The sequence below is a fragment of the Anguilla rostrata genome, chromosome 8 (assembly GCF_018555375.3).
Source record: "Anguilla rostrata isolate EN2019 chromosome 8, ASM1855537v3, whole genome shotgun sequence".
Classification (NCBI taxonomy): Eukaryota; Metazoa; Chordata; class Actinopteri; order Anguilliformes; family Anguillidae; genus Anguilla; species Anguilla rostrata.
In genome coordinates, this window is record NC_057940.1 from 3956327 (window position 1) to 3980210 (window position 23884).

The window sequence follows — 23884 nt, forward strand, 5'->3', positions numbered from 1 at the left end:
TCCCCACAATGTCTATATAAAATTAAAACTCAGTGTCTTCACAATGTCCCTATAACATTAAAACACAATGTCCCCACAATGTCCCTATAACATTAAAACACAATGTCCCAGAAATTTCCCTATAACATTAAAACACAATGTCCCCACAATGTCCCTATAACATTAAAACACAATGTCCCTGCAATGTCCCTATAACATTAAAACACAATGTCCCCACAATGTCCCTATAACATTAAAACACAATGTCCCTATAACATTAAAACACAATGTCCCCACAATGTCCCTATAACATTAAAACACAATGTCCCTGCAATGTTCCTATAACATTTAAACGTGTCCCCACAATGTCTCTGTAACATTAAAACACAATGTCCCCACAATGTCCCTATAACATTAAAACACTGTGTCCCCACAATTAACATAATAACACCGTGTCCCTGCAATGTCCCCATAACATTAAAACACCGCGTCCCCACAAAGTCGTCACAGCATCTGCGCGCTGTTAAAACACAATGTCCCCACAACACCAGTGTAATATCCCCGCGGTGCATCCGGAGAGCTGGAGCGAGGCTGCCGCAGTGTTACCAGCATCCATAGCGAGGGAAGCTGCTCCCTGGTGTACAGTAACAGCCACAGACGGCAGACTGGCAGTTGGTGGTCTATCTCATAGCCCCTGGGGGTCCAAGGTCCGATGCCCAGTTTTTTTGTGGGGGAGAAGGGGCGGGGGGGGGTGGCCGGGAGGTTGGGGGGGGGCATTTAATCTCCTGAGAACCATCTTTGGAGGATTTAACGCATTTTGAGAAGAAGGTCCGATTTGGCTCTGCCGTATGGGTGTGGCCCCTGGGCAGGTGGGGTAAGCGGACGGGGCAGAGGAACCTGCTCTGGGGATCAGAATCAGCGAGAGAGAGAGAGAGAGCGGGCGCTAAAACAATTAGTCCACCAAATTAGAACGCAACACGAAAATGAGTAATTTGTTGGCTAACGCGGTGTAAAATGGTTTTCTGTGCCGGAGAAGGCTATGCGGCAGATTTCCATGGAACACGGTAACGACATTTCATCAAAATGAAATAAAAAATACATTAACAAAGTAGAAACTCGGCAAGTACCGGCCAAGTCACAGAGACAAGCTGTCACAAACAGATATGGCAGCCCGGAGAGGACATACTGTGCTCCCACACTGCAGCCAACAAGAAACGGAGACAGAACTTTCTAACGAGGTGTGAAAAATATAAAGAATTCAAGAATTTTTCTCAACCTAGAATTCAAAATAAACTATATTCCCACATTTCCTTCCCCGTCCAGAAATACATGTATATTAAAAAATAAAAATCCTAGGAGAGGAGAGAATTCAGAGTTTTTGGCAGTTCAGTGCAGAACTGCACATCAGCCTAAGAGACCATCGCAGCTCAAACACAAAGAATACATATTACATATTAGGAAATTATTCCTATTGTCACAGTTTTTTCTGCTTATGGGTGATATAATTATGACTACCGAAATTACAGTTGCTGTTATTATTTATTGTTTATTTTTTGCATTTTCCTTAAGTTGACTCTAGTTATCTAATGCATCTTTAAAAAAAAAAAAAAACAGTAGATTTGAGGATAGCAACTCTCTTGAAAATAGTGTATTTTCAAGCGTGCTAGAGGTGAGAATCCCTTGTCAGAGCAAAGCCACCCTCTTCTAATACCACACCACTGAGTGTGGCTTTGCTTTTATTGATTGTTAAGCTTTGGCAATATTTACAATACAAGGATGTCGTGACAATAAAGTTGAATTGAACTGTGAATTGTGCTGGACCAAGATAGCAAAAGGTAAGATGGGGGAGGGGGGAGAGTGAGGCAGAGAGAGAGAGAGAGAAAGAGGGAAATTGAGAGGGTAAAAGAGAGAGAGAATGAAATTTAGAGGGTAAAAAAAGAAAGAGAAATTGAGAGGGTAAAAGAGGGAGAGAAAGAATGGTGATAGCGATTCTCTGATGTTATCGCAGCTCGGGAAGATGTGTGCGCGCGACACAATCTCAAATTGGAAATCTCCGTCTCAATCTGATGCGGCCCCTGCGAGGAGCGGTCTCCGCTGACGATAACGGGTTTAATTCTATTAATAAAAAAACAAACAGCCCGCGCGCGCTAGAGAGAGCGCGGAGGACGGAGGTGGAGACAGCTGGCCTCCCCGCGCTCCGCCCGTATCTGCAGGAACCATCATCTTTATCGCGCTTTCCATCTTCACATCTCCGCACCCATCTGTCTGCTATTAACCCCGCCATCCATCTCGTTCGCTAATTCACCCGCCATGCGTCCGCGGTTCCTCGTTTCAATATTTGCCCTGATTTTACACTCACTAAAGTAAAAATGTATTTAAACTTCATCTACCCAGGGTTGGTTGGACTGGACTGCATTTATATAGCGCTTTTATCCAAAGCGCTTTACAATTGATGCCTCTCATTCGCCAGAGCAGTTAGGGGTTAAGGATTAGGTGTCTTGCTCAAGGACACTTCGACACGCCCAGGGCGGGGTTTGAACCGGCAACTCTCCGACTGCCAGACAATCGGTCTTACCTCCTGAGCTATGTCGCCCCAGTTCACGGAGCATTGGACGCTCTTTTGCAGCAACGCCCTGCTTCACACTCATACACATGCACACCTGCGAGCTGCCCAGTACAACCACAGTCCCCTACTGTTGGCCACGGAGCAGCTCCACTGGAGGGAGAGAACATTTTTTAGCCAATTAAATCAGGGGATCATTAGGTGGCAAGTTTTTTTTGCGAGAGCCAGATCTGGGATTTTAGCCAGGACGAGAGTTCCAGTTCGGTTTGCCGACACACAAAAAAAAAACACACACACACACACGTGTCACCACACCAGCTGGGGTATACATTTTTTTTTTTTTTTTTTTTACTTTTATTAAAAAAAAGACGTATATAAATAGATATCATTCAGTTGCTAACTGGCATGCCCTTAGTGATTCTCTGACAGGTTGACTGGCGGGGAGACTGACTGACACACGTTATTACTGACTAACCGACTCTGCAACACTGACACTGACGGACCGACTTTCTGAGGAGCCAGGTGACAGCGTTCCTAAACTGAGTGACACACTCGCGCAAACCCAATCAGACTTTGGAGAGCACAGCCAATCACCACACCAGCAGGCGGCCAATCACAGGCCAGCGTCATCAGAGGACCCGCTCGGCTGCATCTGAGATAATGGCAGCAGGGAGTCTTAATCTGTCCTCTGCCGAATCTCCTCTGTGGTTTGTTACGCTGGGAGAGAAAATGGCACCCGAAACAAGAAAACAGTTATTTCTGCTGCGTTAATGGAGAGGTCTGTGGGCGTGGCACAAATGCGTCAGAGAGGAAGAGATTGCATTGAACGGTGAACGGCATCCTTAAGGGCCACAGTGGCCAGCCCAGGAGAGCCCTCTACCCACAATGCAACAGCGCAGACAGCCACTGGTTCCGAGCGAACAAGTAAACACGACTGGAGCCGGAACAATTGTGTGTGTGCGGAGGGAACCAATAAAGTAGCTGCTCTTCTGTTTACGTCGGTGGTTCTCCCTCTCCCCGTAACTAAAATGGAGAGGTGCGGGGGAGGCAAATTTTCACTTGACAGTCGGTAGAGAAAGAGAGAGAAGGGGAGAGGGAGAGAGAGAGAGGAGGTAGCAACAGTTTTTTTTGTTATTGTGTATCTGTTATCTGTTTATGTCAGTATGTGCTTTAGCAATGTAAGTGTACCCTTGCCACGCCAGTAAAGCTGATTTGAATTTAATTTGAATTTGAGAGAGAGTGTGTGTGTGTGTGTGTGTGTGTGTGCGTGTGCACGAGCACGCATGTATGTGTGTGCATGGTGAGGAAAGGAAGAAAGAAGAGATGGAAAGATGAAAGCAGGGTAAAGAAGGGAGAGGGAAAGTTATGTAAGACACGCTTTAGCTGGCAGGAGTCACCTGCTGCCTCAGTCAAAAGATTTTAATGAAATCCTTTCAACAGAATATTATCGCTGCCTGATTAGAAGAATGGGACAGGAGAGGAAGAGAAAGAGAGACGCAGAGGGAGAGGGAGGGAGGGAGAGAGGGAGGGAGGGAGGGAGGGAGAATGAGACAGAGGGAGAGAGAGTGAACGTCCCACTCACAAACCTCTTTGAACAGAATCACACCACACGGTTTCCGAACTTGAGTAATAAAAATCTCACAGCCTGAACTCCTACAGGAAGGACCTCTGCTGAAGGTCACATTACCCAGGGTACCCTCGGGTCTTCTGCCGAGATTTGATCCCTGAGCCCTCAGGTGAGACGCTCCTCACCTGGCCCCGGTCACTGCTCATTAATGCAGAGGGGATCATTAAACATGCAGGTCATATACCAGACTACACCCTCTATTCCTTTTCTCTCACTCTCTCTCTCTCTGCATCCCTCCTTTCCTTCTTCCCTCTCTCTCTCATTCTCTCGCTCTATTCACCCCCTCGCTTTCCACACTCTTCACTCAAAAAAAACAAGAACAATAATTCTAAAAATGTGGATTTTTATGTTGTTTTGTGGTCCCTCAGTTTATTTTAGGTGGAAGTGTATTGCACTGTTGCTACCACCTCTCTGTCTTTCTCTTTCTCTCACTGTCTCTCTCTCTCTCACACAAACACAAACACCTCAGCATTACAATGCTGTTAGAGTGCAGGTTTTTAATTGGACAGTGGCGTTTCCTGTGTTAGAATGCTGTTAGAGTGCAGGTTTTTAATTGGACAGTGGCGTTTCCTGTGTTAGAATGCTGTTAGAGTGCAGGTTTTTAATTGGACAGTGGAGTTTTCTGTGTTAGAATGCTGTTAGAGTGCAGGTTTTTAATTGGACAGTGCCGTTTCCGGTGTTAGAATGCTGTTAGAGTGCAGGTTTTTAATTGGACAGTGCCGTTTCCGGTGTTAGAATGCTGTTAGAGTGCAGGTTTTTAATTGGACGGTAGCGTTTCCTGTGTTAGAATGCTGTTAGAGTGCAGGTTTTTAATTGGACGGTAGCGTTTCCTGTGTTAGAATGCTGTTAGAGTGCAGGTTTTTAATTGGACGGTAGCGTTTCCGGTGTTAGAATGCTGTTAGAGTGCAGGTTTTTAATTAAACGGTAGCGTTTCCTGTGTTAGAATGCTGTTAGAGTGCAGGTTTTTAATTGGACGGTAGCGTTTCCGGTGTTAGAATGCTGTTAGAGTGCAGGTTTTTAATTGGACGGTTGCGTTTTCGGTGTTAGAATGCTGTTAGAGTGCAGGTTTTTAATTGGACGGTAACGTTTCCGGTGTTAGAATGCTGTTAGAGTGCAGGTTTTTAATTGGACGGTAGCGTTTCCGGTGTTAGGATGCTGTTAGTGTGCAGGTTTTTAATTAAACGGTAGCGTTTCCTGTGTTAGGATGCTGTTAGAGTGCAGGTTTTTAATTGGACGGTAGCGTTTCCTGTGTTAGAATGCTGTTAGAGTGCAGGTTTTTAATTGGACGGTTGCGTTTTCGGTGTTAGGATGCTGGTTTCCAGTAGAGCCAGCGGTAGCTAAGGGTCGTCTGTGCCAGGCAGTGCTCCCCCCCCACCCCCCACACCCCCCCACACCGCCACCGTGAGGAAGTCACGGAAGCAGGGAGGCTTGCGGCTGCAGCGTCAAGCGCCGCGCCAACACACTGGAGCCCACTAGAGCGAGCGGCTGAACCTCCCCAAAGTGTTCTCGCACACACGGGGGGGGGGGGGGGCGCAGACAATCAGCACGCGCGGAGGCTGCTTCAGCCACGCAATCCCATCAGCCCCCTTCTTTCTGAAAACACTTCAAACTCCAGCAGGGACGAAAGCCGCCACGGAGGAGATTCTGCGCAGACGCGGCCCGTGGGCTAACGGGCGTTCTGTCCTGGACTCGCTGTACTTCATTAAAAATCCCGCGGCGCCTATCGCAAAGAGAAGCCCTCCCCTAAACCCCCCACCCTCCCCCCCTCCCCCCCGCGGCCGTCTCGGCAAATTCTCGCCGACCCGTCACACAGTCACATCCTGGTTTGACTGGCCGATCCGTCGTTCCTGCTCCCCCCCCCCCCCCCCCCCGGGCCGATGTGTGGGGAGTATTTCGGCGCAAAATGGGTCCCGCACATTATATCCGGGTGAGCGCTGCACGTGAGTGGAGGCTCAGGTGAGTTTCCCCCCCTGCACTCTGAAACGTGATTTGAGATCACGGGGGAAAAGAGTGTATAAACACCAACGGTATTATTAATGCTGCTGTTATCGGCCAGAGCGTCGCCTAGGGAGGTAGAGTTCAGTGAGCAGGGTTTCCTGTTGGCACCTTAAACTGTTTGAGGGGGGTGCCTTTGTGATTGTACAACGGCTGCACAGAAACTGCCCAGCAACCACACAGTTAACACACAGTTACCACACTGCAACCACACATGCAACTGCCACAGTAACACACAGACAACCACACAGCAACCACACAGCTACACACATTACCACACGCAACCACACAGCAACTGCCCAGCAACACACAGTTACCACACTGCAACCACACTGCAACCACACAGTTAACACACAGTTACCACACTGCAACCACACTGCAACCACACAGTTAACACACAGTTACCACACTGCAACCACACTGCAACCACACAGCAACCACACAGCAACTGCCCAGCAACCACACAGTTACCACACTGCAACCACACAACAACCACACAGCAACCACACAGTTACCACACTGCAACCACACAACAACCACACAGCAACCACACAGTTACCACACAGCAACCACACGGTAACCACACAACAACCACACAGCAACTGCCCAGCAACCACACAGTTACCACACTGCAACCACACAACAACCACACAGCAACCACACAGTTACCACACTGCAACCACACAGCAACCGCACAACAACCACACAGCAACTACACAGCAACCACACAGTTACCACATAGTTACCACACAGCAATCACACAGTTACCACACTGCAACCACACAGCAACCACACAACAACCACACAGCAACCACACAGCAACCACACAGCAACCACACAGCAACCACACAGCAACCACACAGCAACCACACAGCAACCACACAGTTACCACACAGCAACCACACAGCAACCACACAGTTACCACACTGCAACCACACAGCAACCACACAGTTACCACACTGCAACCACACAGCAACCACACAGCAACCACACAGCAACTGCCCAGAAACCACACAGCAACCACACAGCAACCACACAGCAACCACACAACAACCACACAGTTACCACACAGCAACCACACAGCAACCACAGTTACCACACAGCAACCACACAGTTACCACACAAGAACCACACAACAACCACACAGTTACCACACAGCAACCACACAACAACCACACAGCAACCACACAGCAACCACACATCAACCACACAGCAACCACACAGCAACCACACAGCAACCACACAGTTACCACACAACAACCACACAGCAACCACACAGCAACCACACAGCAACCACACAGCAACCACACAGTTACCACACAACAACCACACAGCAACCACACAGCAACCACACAGCAACCACACTGCAACCACACAGCAACCACACAGCAACCACACAGCAACCACACAGCAACTGCCCAGAAACCACACAGCAACCACACAGTTACCACACAGCAACCACACAGCAACCACACAGCAACCACACAGTTACCACACAGCAACCACACAGCAACCACACAGTTACCACACAGCAACCACACAGCAACCACACAGTTACCACACAGCAACCACACAGCAACCACACAGCAACTGCCCAGAAACCACACAGCAACCACACAGTTACCACACAGCAACCACACAGCAACCACACAGCAACCACACAGCAACCACACAGCAACTGCCCAGCAACCACACAACAACCACACAGTTACCACACAGCAACCACACAGCAACCACAGTTACCACACAGCAACCACACAGTTACCACACAACAACCACACAGCAACCACACAACAACCACACAGCAACCACACAGCAACCACACAACAACCACACAGCAACCACACAGCAACCACACAGCAACCACACAGCTACCACACAACAACCACACAGCAACCACACAGCAACCACACAGCAACCACACAGTTACCATACAGCAAATTCCCAGCAACCACACAACAACCACACAGCAACCACACAACAACCACACAGCAACAACACAGCAACCACACAGCAACCACACTGCAACCACACAGTTACCACACAGCAACTTCCCAGCAACCACACAATAACCACACAGCAATCGTACAGTTACCACACAGCAACTGTCCAGCATGCCCAGCAACTACACAGCAACTGCCCAGCAACAATACAGCAACCACACAGTAAGTACCCAACAACCACACAGCAACAACACAGCAACCATACAGCAACCACACAGTAAGTACCCAACAACCACACAGCAACAACACAGCAACCATACAGCAACCACACAGTAAGTACCCAACAACCACACAGCAACAACACAGCAACCACATAGTAAGTACCCAACAACAACACAGCAACCATACAGCAACCACACAGTAAGTACCCAACAACCACACAGCAACAACACAGCAACCACATAGTAAGTACCCAACAACCACACAGCAACAACACAGCAACCACATAGTAAGTACCCAACAACAACACAGCAACCATACAGCAACCACACAGTAAGTACCCAACAACCACACAGCAACAACACAGCAACCATACAGCAACCACACAGTAAGTACCCAACAACCACACAGCAACAACACAGCAACCACATAGTAAGTACCCAACAACCACACAGCAACAACACAGCAACCATACAGCAACCACACAGTAAGTACCCAACAACCACACAGCAACAACACAGCAACCACATAGTAAGTACCCAACAACCACACAGCAACAACACAGCAACCACATAGTAAGTACCCAACAACCACACAGCAACAACACAGCAACCATACAGCAACCACACAGTAAGTACCCAACAACCACACAGCAACAACACAGCAACCATACAGCAACCACACAGTAAGTACCCAACAACCACACAGCAACAACACAGCAACCATACAGCAACCACACAGTAAGTACCCAACAACCACACAGCAACAACACAGCAACCATACAGCAACCACACAGTAAGTACCCAACAACCACACAGCAACAACACAGCAACCATACAGCAACCACACAGTAAGTACCCAACAACCACACAGCAACAACACAGCAACCACATAGTAAGTACCCAACAACCACACAGCAACAACACAGCAACCACATAGTAAGTACCCAGCAACTACACGGCAACTTCCCAGCAACCACCAAACACCAAATAGTGAGCACACGGCCTCAAACTCCCCCCGGTCACAGTGACCACACGGCCTCAGCTCCCCCTGGTCACAGTGACCACACGGCCTCAAACTCCCCCTGGTCACAGTGACCACACGGCCTCAAACTCCCCCCGGTCACAGTGACCACACGGCCTCAAACTCCCCGCTCAGCCAGGTTTTTATAGCAGGCAGTTTGTGAGCAGCAGCTTTGTTCGCACAGCCTCCGTGCCTCAGTAACGCGCCGCTTTGTCCCCGGCTGGGCTCTCGCTCCCGTCCTGCATGGGTGGGTGGCGTGCCAATTTCAAAAAAAATTTGTTCTCGTTTTGTTTAATTTCAATTCATTTTCGCCACTGACTCTTTTAAGTGGCTCCGGTTTCGGTCTGTTCCACGTGTAATTTCACAACCGGGACGCCTGCCAAGCTTAAGTTCGGTTTTTTTTTTTTTTGTGTGTGTGTGTGTGTAGGCCCAGGACATCTCTGTGGGTAAAGCTGACCATTCACTGCACCCCTGTATAGGGGCGGGGAGGCAAAATGTGACCCCTCTCTTCTTTTGAAACGGAACTGGAAAACTGCCCATTCCGGCGCTGACGCCATTGTTGTGTGCGTCTCTGTGTGTTCGCGATAACTAGTAATTTCACAAAAAATTTGAAATGGAATCCATCAGCTGAACCAAAGGCCCAATTAACCCATCGGTCTCTAATTGCAGTGCTAAAGTGTGTGGCATTCATAGCCTTTCCTGCTGCTTTAACATCCTCTCTCTCTCTCTCGCTCCGAACGAAATGAACAAAGTGAAAAAGCAGTGACTCAAAGCGATTTCAAATCTTTCCAATCCCAAAGGGGATTATTAAGCAAAAGATTTCGGAGTCAGCGTGTCCCTGACACTGCAAAGACCTACGGACGCGGAAAAGGCAGAACTCTGTCAACAGGAAGCGCGATCAGGGGCGACGTAGCTCAGGAGGTAAGAGCGTTTGTCCGGTATTTGGAGGGTTGCCGGTTCGATCCCCCCGCCCTGGGGCGTGTCGAAGTGTCCCTTGAGCAAGACAACCTAACCCCCTAACCGCTCTGGCGAATGAGCAGGCACCAATCGTACAGCGCTGTGGATAAAAGCGCTATATAAATTCAGTCCGTGCGCCATGTTAGATTGAGAGGAGCTAGCCGCGGCCGTTAAAAAGGCGCTCGCTAGCCGCCGCCGGCGCTCGCGAACGCGCGAGAAAGTCGCGCAGGTGTTGCGAGAGGTTCCAAACGGGCCGTGCGCGTCCTCCGAGGGGCGGGGCCGACGCCGCGAGGCTCCGTCGCCACGCTGCCGTGCCGCGCTTTCACTGCGCCGACAGTAAAAAAAAATAAATAAAAATGAATAGATGTGTAAAAACTCTCGAGATTTTCGGCAAATTAGCCTTTTTATTACCCGACTGCGAAGTTAATTGCCGCAACAGCTGCATTTTCTCAGAATTATACGATTGGCGTTTTAACCGCGCGTCCCTTTTAACGGGAAGCAATTATCGATAAATGCCGGGGCCGCTCGTCCGATGAATCGAACCGAAATTAGCGTTTATTTCGCTCCCGTCACATGAAAAGCACGCGCGGCGGCGTCCGCCCCCCCCCCCCCGAACGGGGCTGTCGGGTAAGTCGGAGCGCAGCGAAAATAAAACACTCCGCGGAGATGATCAAAGGAGGCGAGGAGAGGAGGAGAAGGAAAGAGATCAAAACTGAAAAGAGGCTCCGACAAAGACAGAAATGAGGGAATGCAATAAGACAGGTAGAGGAACACTGGCGGGGGAGAGATGGGTGGAAAAAGGGGGGGATGGAGATGTCAGTGGGGAGAGTGGGGGCGGGGGCGGGGGGGGGGCATAAATACTGCAAAAGAGGGGGGGTGGGGTCTCAGTTATGAAATGAAGATATAAAAGAGACAAAAGGGGAAGACGAGGTAAAACAAAAAGGAACAGTGAGAGTCAACAGTAAGAGAAATATAATTTATTTGGCGAGAGAACGGAAGAACGGAGAAAGAGTGGGAGGAGAAGGCGTGTGGGGAGGTATTTTGGAAAGTTTTTGGAAGAAACAGCTGAATTGAGAGAGACTGAGAGAGCGAGAAAGCTCAATGTATGTGTGCACGTGTGTGAGTGTGTGTGTGTGTGTGTGTGTGTGTGAAAGCTGAGAGAGAGAGTGAGTTAGAGGTGGAAGAGGAGATAGCTCAGTGTGTGTGTGTGCACGTGTGTGCAGGCGCATGTGTGAGTGTGTGTGTGCATGTGCGTGTGTGTGTGCGTGCGCATGTGTGTGTGAAAGCTGAGAGAGAGTGAGTTAGAGGAGGAAGAGGAGATAGCTCAGTGGCAGAGATTGAGTAATGGGGCTGTTAGTGCTGATCAATTTGCCTTAACCTCAATAAAGAATGCGCTCAGGACCCCGAGGCTGCTCCACAAGCCTGACTGACTACACTGCACAACCACACTCAGCTCTACCCTTCTCCCTCTCTCCCTCTCTACCGCTCTCCCTCTCTCCCTCTCTCTACCCCTCTCCCTCTCTCTCTCTCTCTACCCCTCTCCCTCTCCTCCCTCTCTCTACCCCTCTCCCTCTCTCCTCTCTCCCTCTCTCTACCCCTCTCTCTCTCTCCCTCTCCTACCTCTCCTCCCTCTCTCTCTCCCTCTCTCTCTCTCTACCCCTCTCCCTCTCTCCCTCTCTCCCTCTCTACCCCTCTCCCTCTCCTCCCTCTCTCTCTCTCTACCCCTCTCCCTCTCTCCCTCTCTCTACCCCTCTCTCTCTCTACCCCTCTCTCTCTCTCCCTCTCTCTCTCTCTACCCCTCTCCCTCTCTCTCTCTCTACCCCTCTCTCTCTCTCCCTCTCTCTCTCTACCCCTCTCCCTCTCTCCCTCTCTACCCCTCTCCTCTCTCCTACCTCCTCTCTCCCTCTCTCTCTCTCTACCCCTCTCCCACTCCCCTCTCCCTCTCCTCCCTCTCTCTACCCCTCTCTCTCTCTCCCTCTCTCCTCTCTCTACCCCTCTCCCTCTCTCCCTCTCTCTACCCCTCTCCCTCTCCTACCTCTCTCCCTCTCCCTCTCTCTACCCCTCTCCCTCTCTCCCTCTCTCTACCCCTCTCCCTCTCTCCCTCTCTCTCTCTCTCTACCCCTCTCCCTCTCTCTATCCCTCTCTCTCTCTCTACCCCTCTCTCTCTACCCCTCTCCCTCTCTCTCTCTCTCTCTCTCTATCTCTCTCTTTAGCTCACAAACGCACACTAACAAAGACACACGCACAAATACACACACTAACACAGAAACACACAAACGCACACTCACACAGACACATACACACAGACACGCACGTACACACAAACATACACACACTAACACACACACACACAGCCTTACCACACACTTTCACTCATACTCACACATACACGAACTTACGTCGTACACACATGCACACACCTACAGGCCTGCCGTATGCGGTATGAAGGAACAGTGCTTCCCCAAGGACACCAGCCCAAGCTGAAGATGTGCACATTGCCACCCACACCGCTCCCCCACCCCCTCCCCGCCCCCCTCCCTCGGTGACGGACATATTTACATTAGGGGGCAGTGAGGGGCCTGGCATGCGTGGGGGCAGACCCTGGACACCCCCAGAGAGACCGAGCTGCTGGAGTCCTGATTGGATGAGGAGAGGAAGGGGTGTGGCAGGTGGGCTTCAGACAGGGTGTGACAGACAGACAGACAGACAGACAAGCAGACAGGCGAAGAGACAGAAGGACAGACAGACAGGTAGGCAGGCCGACAGACAGAGGGACAGACGGATGGACAGACAGGCAGGGGGACAGAGAGACACACATGCAGGCAGACAGACAGACAGACAGGTTGGCAGGCAGACATACAGACAAGCAGGCAGACAGACACACAGGTAGGCAGAAAGACAGGTAGACAGACACACAGGTAGGCGGACAGACAGGTAGACAGACAGACAGGCAGGCAGGCAGAGGGACAGACAGACAGACAAGCAGGCAGACAGGTAGACAGACAGACAGGCAGGCAAGCAGACAGAGAGACAGGCAGGAAGGCAGACATACAGACAGGCAGGCAGGTAGACAGACAGAGAGACAGGCAGGAAGGCAGACATACAGACAGGCAGGCAGGTAGACAGACATACAGACAGGCAGGCAAGGGGACACACAGGGGGATAGCTGAGTCTCTGCTGGTGGGGAAATGAGCAGACTCCTCAGTGATTGGCTCACCGAGATCTCTTCCCAGCTGCTCATTCCACGCTCCGCGTTTAAATGAGTCATTTCCCCCCCCCCCCCTTTTTTTTACCGCGACGTTATCAGCGGTCTCCTGAGCGCACGCGTCTCCGCACACACGGTGTGAAAGCAAATGGATTTCTCCCCTTACCCCCGCCAGGGAAGGACTTTCTTCTTCTTTTCTTTGGGTCCCTGTCATTAATTTAGCATAAAACCATGAGACTTTTTGATTGAAGAATTTTTTTTTTTTTTTTTAAAAGGCACAATAGGATGTAGCCAGTTCCTTTTTAAAAAAAATGTACCGTTGCTAAAAATGTACTGTTGCTAAATTAGGCTTTTAAAACGTAAACATCCCTCTTTAAATTCAAACGGGGCCAAAGCGCAGCAAAATTAAAAGTGAGATGGGATAAAGGAATAATGGTTATAGCAAACGGGCAAAAATAAATACAAAGAATAAAATGCTAACTTTGAAAATTTTACGGGCACGACGGTGTCCCTGTGAGTGCGTAACATTGGATGCTGCTCGGTCTCACAGTCGGCCAGTCAAGACCTGCTGTAATATAGATAATAAGCTCCCGCTAAGTTTTTAATAGTGTTTATTTTCAGGTGATTAAAAAAATGCTTAAAATTAGTAAGAAAGCAACAGCAGCAGTTTCACAATTAAGAGTATCGGTGATTTATTTTCTGTTTTGATCGCATTCATGTGCAGGACGCTGAAATCCCATTAAAATGAGATTATTCAGCTGGGAGGCTCTGAAGCTGCTCTCTAATTGGCCATTCATCAAACGCTTCCTGAAGAGCCTCTGCTCTTCCCCGTACCCAATATCAGCCGGGACGGCCAGACCGTGCTGCTTAATTACCCCAGCTATGAATCACATGCACTCATAATCTCTCTCACTTTTCTCTCTCTCTCTCTCTCTCTCTCACACACACACACACACACACACACACACATACACACACCACATAAACTCACACACATATAAACTCTTACACACTCACACACACATAAACGCAATGCTCACTCTCACTGATATAAACAAACTGGACTGTGCGTGCTTAATTACCCCAGCTGTGAATCACACACACTCATAATCTCTCTCACTTTTCTCTCTCTCTCTCTCTCTCTCTCTCCCTCTCTCTCTCTCTCTCACTCACGCACACACACACATACACACACCACATAAACTCACACACATATAAACTCTTACACACTCACACACACATAAACGCAATGCTCACTCTCACTGATATAAACAAACTGGACTGTGCGTGCTTAATTACCCCAGCTGTGAATCACACTCACTCATAATCTCTCTCACTTTTCTCTCACTCTCTCTGTCTCTCACACCGCATAAACTCACACTCATAATCTCTCACTTTTCTCTCTCTTTCACTTTATTTCTCTCTTTCTCTCTCTCTCACACATACCACATGAACTCACAGACATATAAACTCTCATACACACTCATATTCTCTCTCTCACACACACATACAGACACCACATAAACTGACACACATAAACTCTATCACACTCATAATCTCTCTTTCATTTTATCTCTCTTTTGCTCGCTCTCTCTCACACACACCACATAAACTCACACACACACATAAGCTGTCATACACACTCATAATCTCTCTTTCTCTCACACACACACATACACACACCACATAAACTCACACACACATAAACTCTCACAAGCTCACATACACACAAACACAAACAATCACTTTCGCTGATATAAACCTTTATGAAAACATATATTCACATGCACATAAACTATGCCCCCCGCCACACTCACTCACTCACTCACACACATACACACACACTCACTCACTCACACACTCACATACACTCACACATTCACATACACACACACACAATCTCACACACACACACACATGCACACACACTCACTCACTCACACATTCATATACACATACTGACTCACTCACTCACACACTCACACACACACACTCACTCACTCATGCACACACACACACACACACACACACAGACACACGCACGCACACACACTCACTCACTCACTCACACATTCATATACACATACTGACTCACTCACTCACACACACACACACACTCACTCACACACTCACATACACACACACACACTCACTCACTCACACACTCACATACACACACACACAGACGCACACACACAGACACACACAGACACACGCACGCACACTCACTCACTCACTCACTCACACATTCATATATACATACTGACTCACTCACTCACACACTCACATACACACACACACAGACGCACACACACACACACACACTCCAATGCCCACGTCCTGTCTCCAGCACTATGGTGGCGTGTATATTTCAGGATCGCCTTGCATATATCTCCATATATTTCACCAGTATGATATATAAGCATGGACCAATGGAGAATGTGAACGTGCAATTAATCTATATGTCGAGAGAGAGAGTGAGAGAGAGAGAGGGAGAGAGGGAGAGAAAGGGAGGGAGAGAGAGAGGAGGAGAGGGAGAGGTAGAGAGAGAGAGAGAGAGGGAGAGAAAGGGAGGGAGAGAGAGAGGAGGAGAGGGAGAGATAGAGAGAGAGAGAGAGAGAGAGAGAGAGAGGGAGAGAAAGGGAGGGAGAGAGAGAGGAGGAGAGGGAGATGTAGAGAGAGAGAGAGAGAGAGAGAGAATCTAGTGTAATTATTTTCACAGCTCACAATTCACCATGTACTGGTGCATATTATTTTAGCCATTTCCCAGATTGAACGATCACAGTGAGCCGCTCTTGGTGGCTTCTGAGTTGTCCTTCCGGAGGTTTAATTGTCCACAGCCACAGGCTGCTGTTCTGTACCCCATTTTTTATTCTCATACACAGCCGTACGTAACCAATTTTATACTGATTCATAATTTTGGTTACAGTGACCAAACCAACGTTTTACACAGAATCTGATGGTAGGGTCCATATTTAAGATATTTTTAAAAAATAATCAACATACAAATGCATGTATTTATTTTTATTTCTCTCGCTGAATATTTCATTTCCCAGTGTTTTGCACATGCGTGTGTCCTGTCCGTGTGGATGTTATAGAGTCAGGAGTTACATTTCATGTGTTTTGGTATTTCTGAAACACAATGGCACGTGAGCTTGGCACACAGACCCCTCTACTCTGGTCATTACACTGTGTCCTTCTCAGCACTTATCAATGAGCAACTCAATAAGCCAACGTTACCGTCCTCGGTAAGGTTGCCAGATGCACTGTTTTTTTTGGCCGAAATGTCCGGTTTGTGGTCCAGACCGTACAATATTACATTACATTACATTACAGGCATTTGGCAGACGCTCTTATCCAGAGCGACGTACAACAAAGTGTATAACCATAACCAGGAACAAGTATTTCGAAACCCCTAGAGAGAACCCCTAGAGAGAAGTACAAGTGCAGGGAACAACAGCATAGTTCAACATGGACCCTGAAGGTTAAACTGATTAACACTAAACAACGAGAACAGCAACAACGCAGTCTATGGAAAAAATACAAGCAGTAGTTAAGACAATACAATACAATGTCCAGTCTGAGTAAATGACTGGGGATGACTCGTTTGTAATGGATTCTTCACTCAACCAACTCCCCTCCCCCCTCTCCCAGGTCTGCTATGATATTACCCCCCGCCCCACCCAGTATGCCATCGGTCCCAAACGCCCCCCCCCCCACCATCCGACATCTGTTCTGACTAGCTCCCCCATTCCGTTTATGATTGAGCTTCCAGCTGCATGTCGTCCAGTTTTGACAAATTCTAAATCTGGCAACCCCAGCACTCGGGATGGGGGGGGGGCAGGGGGGGGCGGCTGGCGGTGGGGGGGGAGGTGACATGAAAGCTGATAAGTCCACACAAGCGTGCGGCTGTGAGGCTGTGGGGGGGGCCTGTGGGGGCCCGTCTATAAGAGCGTTCAGTTCGGAGAGAGATTAGTCTCAATACTATTGACAAGCGCATGCATCACGATCCACAAATAAGATGAGTCACAAACGTGTTTTACTATCTGCAAACAAATGCCTCTCAACTCGCGTCTTGTAAATTGTCATTCAAATGAATGTGCAGTGATTTGTTCGATTGCACGCTGTACTTCTGAATTCATATTTTATATTTTTTTACCTTATGCACAAATACCTCACACTCTCAAATGAAGACATTCTCGAATGTCAAATTGGCGTGCGAAGTGTTGAATCTGCATTTGCGGATCCACGGACACGCGTGCAGTCAGCGAAATACGCGTTTCTGAGCTGTATGTAATGATTTTAGTGCTACATTTTAATGGGTAGCTTCCTGTTTGAGCACCACCACCACCACCACAGAAGAAGAAGAAGAAGAAGAAGAAGAAGACAGCCAGCTATTTGTATATGGATCAGTAGCTATTTGTGTGTGGATCAGCAGCCTTGTGTGGATCGGTGGCTATTTGTGTGTGGATTGTGGCACAAGAACAGCGAGAAGAAAGTCTCAAAATTAAAAAAAATTTAAAAAGAAACTCAAAAACTTCACCACTGAGCACACACGTGTCACTTGATCCGCGAACGCAAATCCAACATTTCGCAAGCCAATTTTACACCTGAGAAAGTCTTATTGCAAAAAGCACACATGGAAATTGGAAACACTAGTTATCTGTGCAAAAAAGGGCAAATATGTATTCACAAATACTGTATGCACGCATTTGTACAAATCACTGCACATTCATTTGAATGACAATTCACAAGACACGAGTTGAGAGATATTTGTCTGTAGATAGCAGAACACATCTGTGACTTGTCCCTTATCCAGTGTTGCCAGATTGGTTGGATTGCTGCCCAATCGGGCCACTTATTTTTATGTTATTGTGTAGGGGATAAAATGGCTTTGGGCAGCGGGTTCACTGTCTTCAGATCTGGCAACAACTGCTCTCATCTATGGATTGTGGTAACACCCGCTAGTCAATAACATTGAGGCTAATGTCTTTCCATCACATTACAGGCATTTAGCAGACGCTCTTATCCAGAGCGACTTACACAAATTCAACATAGCGTTTACATTGCATCCATTCACACAGCTGGATATATAGTGAAGCAATGCAGGTTAAGCACCTTGCTCAAGGGTACAACGGCAGTGTCCTAGCCAGGAATTGAACATATGACCTCTCGGTTACAAGCCCAGTTCCTTACCCGCTGCGCCACACTGCCGCCCGCAGTTCCGCCCCTCCACCACATGGCGTGCCGAATCGGCGGGACGGTCTGCCTGCGGCAGCACCAATCCCACGGCCCAAAACAGAGTACCAGAGAACAGAGTATCATGCCTGCAAAACCAGACTCAGCTCTCATCCTCTCTCCCTCTCTCTCTCTCTCGCAAAACATGGGCCACACATAGGAACATACTGCGTGGTGGTGGGTGCACACCGATGTATCGCGGGTGTTCAGGGGTTATGTCTCTGTGCGCCTGTTCGTAGAATTTGCGTATTTTCGAAACGGTGCGTGATGTGCCAACATTTAACAGAACGTGGTGTAATCGGGAGGGCTGTCTGTGTGGTAAATGAAGAGGAGGTGGAGATATGTTTAGATTAACTGTGGTGGCTGGGCCTTGAATTGGGCTTATTTTTGTGTTGGATTTGTTTTCTTTTTTGGGGGGGGGGTGGATTGTGGGTTTGTAAATAGGGGGCTGGGATAGGTTTTAAGGTAGTTGTGGAAAATTCAGTGTTTCAATAAAGGAACATCAAGTCTCTCTCTCTCTCTCTCTCTTTTAATCTTGTATTTGGTTTGATAATGTGTTTTGGTGTTATTTTTTGTTTCTTTTTATTATCATTATTCTTTTTTGTTTGTTTATTTGATCTTTATTCTACTGTATTGAATTGACAATGATGTTCTAATAAAAGAGCATCAAAGTCAAAGTCTTTCTCTCCCTGTCTCTCTCTCTCTCTCTCTCTCTCTCTCAGTGTTTCACATTCTCGATCTGCTCTTTTGGGTTTGTGTCAGCGTCTCAGTTTTCCTTCTTTGGGTTGTCAAGACGCAATCTAGGCACAATGTGTTCAAAACATTGGGTTGGTCTTGTAGGTCACAGCGGGTTGAACCAACAAAAGGTTTCTCTGACTATTCGCTCAATATGAATATGAATCCATATAAAATTGGTTGCATATGGCTCTGTATGAAAAGAAAACAAGACCAGGTCAAAGCCTAGTATATGGCTGGACCTAACACATGTGATCCGGCCTTACCAATGGTGTAACTCCATAACTCGGCCGACCAATGGTGTAACTTCATCACTCAGTCAGTCACTCAGTCACAGACATTCGCGGTTGCAGGGCTGGCCCCGCTGTTAAGGTCCAGCCAAAAACAGGGTAAAGAATGGCAGCCAGTGGACAATTAAACCTCTGGAAGAACAACTCAGAGCACCAAGAGCCCACTATCATCTGCAATCGGAATGCTGGTTAAATCATCAGTCATGGGATGTGAGCTGTAAAACTTAGAAAGACCTCCTACCCCTACTTCTCTGGCGATGCTCATTGTAGCGCTTTGATTCAACAAGTGCTAATAATCAGTACATACCCTTAAAACTGCTGCAAGGCAAACTCAGAAGAAAACGCTCACTGTGATCGCAATCAAATGCATAAATATATTCCATCCATCATGTGAATTGGACAAAAATACAATAGTTATCTATCTTCTTTTTAAAATCCAAGAAGAAGATCTATTTCTGCTAACTCAGAGAAACTGTATGTACAAGTCGTACTCCTGAGTAAACGCCTTTTTATAGTTATTATTGTATGCCCCAAACTCCGTTACACCAGAGTCTAACAACAGGGAAGATCTCAAATTAAACACTCACACTCAACGATCACCGGGAGGAAAATAAACGCCCTCAAAAGCGCTGACTTTCATTTCTTTCACTTATAATATAATGCACCAAAAAAAAAAAAAAAAAAAAACATAGCGCGAAACAAACTAATAAAAAAAAAATCACTAAGTTCAGAAACGGGCGGAGACGTGGAACGGAAGGTCGGGGGGGGGGGGGGGAGCTGAACGGCAGCGTTGGCGAGGAGAGAGAAAATCGTCGTTTTTACACGGAGGAACACGGGCGGAGCCAGAGGCCCGGCCCGAATAATCCACTCCGATAACAGGGGCGGCGACCGCCGGACACGGACACGGTCACGTTCGCCCCGGGGAGACGTCTCGCGCAACATTCACAGCTCGGCACGCGGTTCAGGAACACGGAGCCGGAAAACTTTTTTTTGGAGTCTGAAGCTCGCTGGGGCGGGCTAGCGTTCCCGCGGCGGGGAGTTTCACACGCAATTTCACATGGGGGGGCGACGTAGCTCAGGAGGTAACACCGATTGTCCGGCAGTCGGAGGGTTGCCGGTTCGAACCCCGCCCTGGGGCGTGTCGAAGTGTCCTTGAGCAAGACACCTAACCCCTAAACTGCTCTGGCGAATGAGAGGCATCAATTGTAAAGCGCTTTGGATAAAAGCGCTATATAAATGCAGTCCATTTACCATTACCCAGTCACAGACGCCGCTGCGTTCTGTCCAGCTCGACGCTGAACGTGGCACCTGTGTGTGTTTTTTTGTTTGTTTTTTTTTGCTGAAAGGAACGGCCATTTTGCTGAGAAGACGGGCCATTCCGGTCGCTCCGTCCGCCATTTTCCGACAGACCGGAGCCGTGGGGAGGAACACGGTCTCGTCTGATTGGTCAGACCCCGGGGAACTCAGTGCAACCCCATTTTGGCCAACGTGTGAAGAGGGGGGGGAAAAAAAACTGATGTGTATGTGTAAGGTGTCCAGGGATGTGTTGGTGTGAAAATGACAGCCCTGACGTCGAATCTCTCATTCTGTGGACCTATGTGGAAGCTCTCAGCTCTCTTCCAGAGTCTTTCAGATTGAGCCATTTTTCCTGTAAAAGTGCTGCTTGGTGGGTGTTGTTTTTTTTGTTTTTTTTTCTCCCACAATCCCTCAGTGGTTGGGCGACTTCCTGTGTTTGGCACAGCAACAGGATTCCACCCACAGGGTATCCAGCACAAAGAAACATTAGAAACACAGTCAGGCTATACTTCCTCACCAAACACACACACACACATACACACACACACCCTGCTTCTGTATCTGACTCTTTCACATTCACACGCACACATACATATGCAAGTACACACTAGCGCACGCACACACACACACACAACTCAGCTCTATATCTCAGTGTTTCACACACACACACAGACACACACACACAACCCAACTCTATATCTCTGGGTTTCACACACACACACACACACACAGACACACACATAACTCAGCTCTATATCTCTGTGTTTCACACACACACACACACACCCAGGTCTATATCTCTGGGTTTCACACACACACACACACACAACCCAGGTCTATATCTCTGTGTTTCACACACACACACACACACACACACACACACACATAACTCAGCTCTATATCTCAGTGTTTCACACACTCACACAGACACACACACACAACCCAGCTCTATATCTCAGTGTTTCACACACACACACACACACACACACACACACGCACACAACCCAGCTCTATATCTCTGGGTTTCACACACACACACACACACACAGACACACACATAACTCAGCTCTATATCTCAGTGTTTCACACACACACACACACACACACGCACACACACACTCACGCAAGTACACACACTCTAAGCAGCTTTACAGAACAGGAGCTGTGAGGTCGTTAGGAAAGAGCACTTCCTTAAATAAGAGCTACAGGGATTTAAATAACTAACTACCAGCTCACTTGGCCTTACGAACTACCGCAAATCACCAAATAACCTTACACCTTACAGTACTACTAATCACAAACCTTCCCTTTCATATATACCTTACAAATTCATATATACCTGAAAACATACCTTACCTTACAAATTCCTAAAAAACAACAGCTCACCTACATTACAAATTCACACAAACCAACAGCCGTATACCTTACAGACTCCAATCCCATCAAGTGACGTGTGTCCCTCTCTGTATGTCTCTAGCGCTCAATCAATCAATCTACCTATCTATCCATCTATCCATCTATCCATCTATCTATCTATCGATCGCAACTCAATTTTTCAATTAAATTTCCATAAAAATAAAACACGTTAACTTACAAATGAGTATGCCTTCATGCAAGAAACATGAACGCACACTCACTCCACCTCTTGGTCTCTCTCCGTCTCTCCCTCTCTCACTCTCCCTCTCAATTCATTTCAGTACATGTAAGCTTTATTGGCATGATACATACCTCCTTGAAAAAAGCATGAAAAAATACAATAAACCGAATGAACACATAAAGAGGATACAAACATACGTGTGTGCGCGCGTCTGGAATGCATGTCAGCTCGTGCAATGTCATCTCATGCATATATACATACATGTCCTCTCTCTCTCTCTCTCTCCCTCTCCAGTTTATATACTCCTGAGTCCAGTAACTGTAGGTGCAAGCCTTTAGCTGTCATAGCACTAATATCTCATTTGCTTTCTTACCACACCTCTCTCTCTCTCTCTCTCTCTCCCTCTCTCTCTCAGGAGGTTTTATGGGACAGATAAGTCATGGAGTCAGTGTGTCTCGTCTGTTTTAACAGCGCCCTCCTTCACTCCCTTAGTGAGGTTGGGGAATAAATACAAGCTCTCCTCCATGTAAACAATTACCAGCTTATTGCCGACACGAACTTCGGAGCGCCTGTGAGGTAAAAATAAGGTGCGTGCCGCCCCCGCCTCCTCCCGCCTCCCGTCCTGTCAGCTTTACACCCAAACGTCTGAAAACAGGGGACGGGGTGAGGCTTCAGCTCACCCTAATTCTGCTGTAACCACACTGCGTTTGGGCATGCATTCACTCACTCACACACACACTCACACTCACACATGCATGCACACACGCACATGCATGCACACACTCACACGCACGCACGCACACACACACGCACACGCACACGCATTCACTCACTCACACACACACTCGCACGCACGCACGCACATGCATGCACACACTCACACGCACCCACACACTCACACGCACCCACACACAAACATATGCGCACACACTTGCACGCACGCACACATACACACACATATGCGCGCACACACACAGAAGCATGCATATGCGCCCACAGACACACACACATGCACGCACTCACACACACACTCACGCAGACACTCATGCAAACACACACATGCAAGCACACACACACACTCAAGTGTGTGTGTGTTTACGGTGTGTGTACAGTGTGTGTTCTTGTCTATTGCGCTGGTGTGCAGCAGCATACACACCTCACAAATGATCACCATGTCTCACCGTGTCACCAGTCCCCCAAGCTCACTCACGCTAAGG

General features: G+C 48.0%; 1 protein-coding gene across 1 annotated transcript in view; it reads right to left on the bottom strand.

Annotated features, from left to right (window-relative positions):
• LOC135260566 (uncharacterized) overlaps nt 1-23884 on the bottom strand; it is a 99176-nt gene that overhangs the window by 74012 nt on the left and 1280 nt on the right. The gene's annotated exons all lie outside the window — the stretch shown is intronic.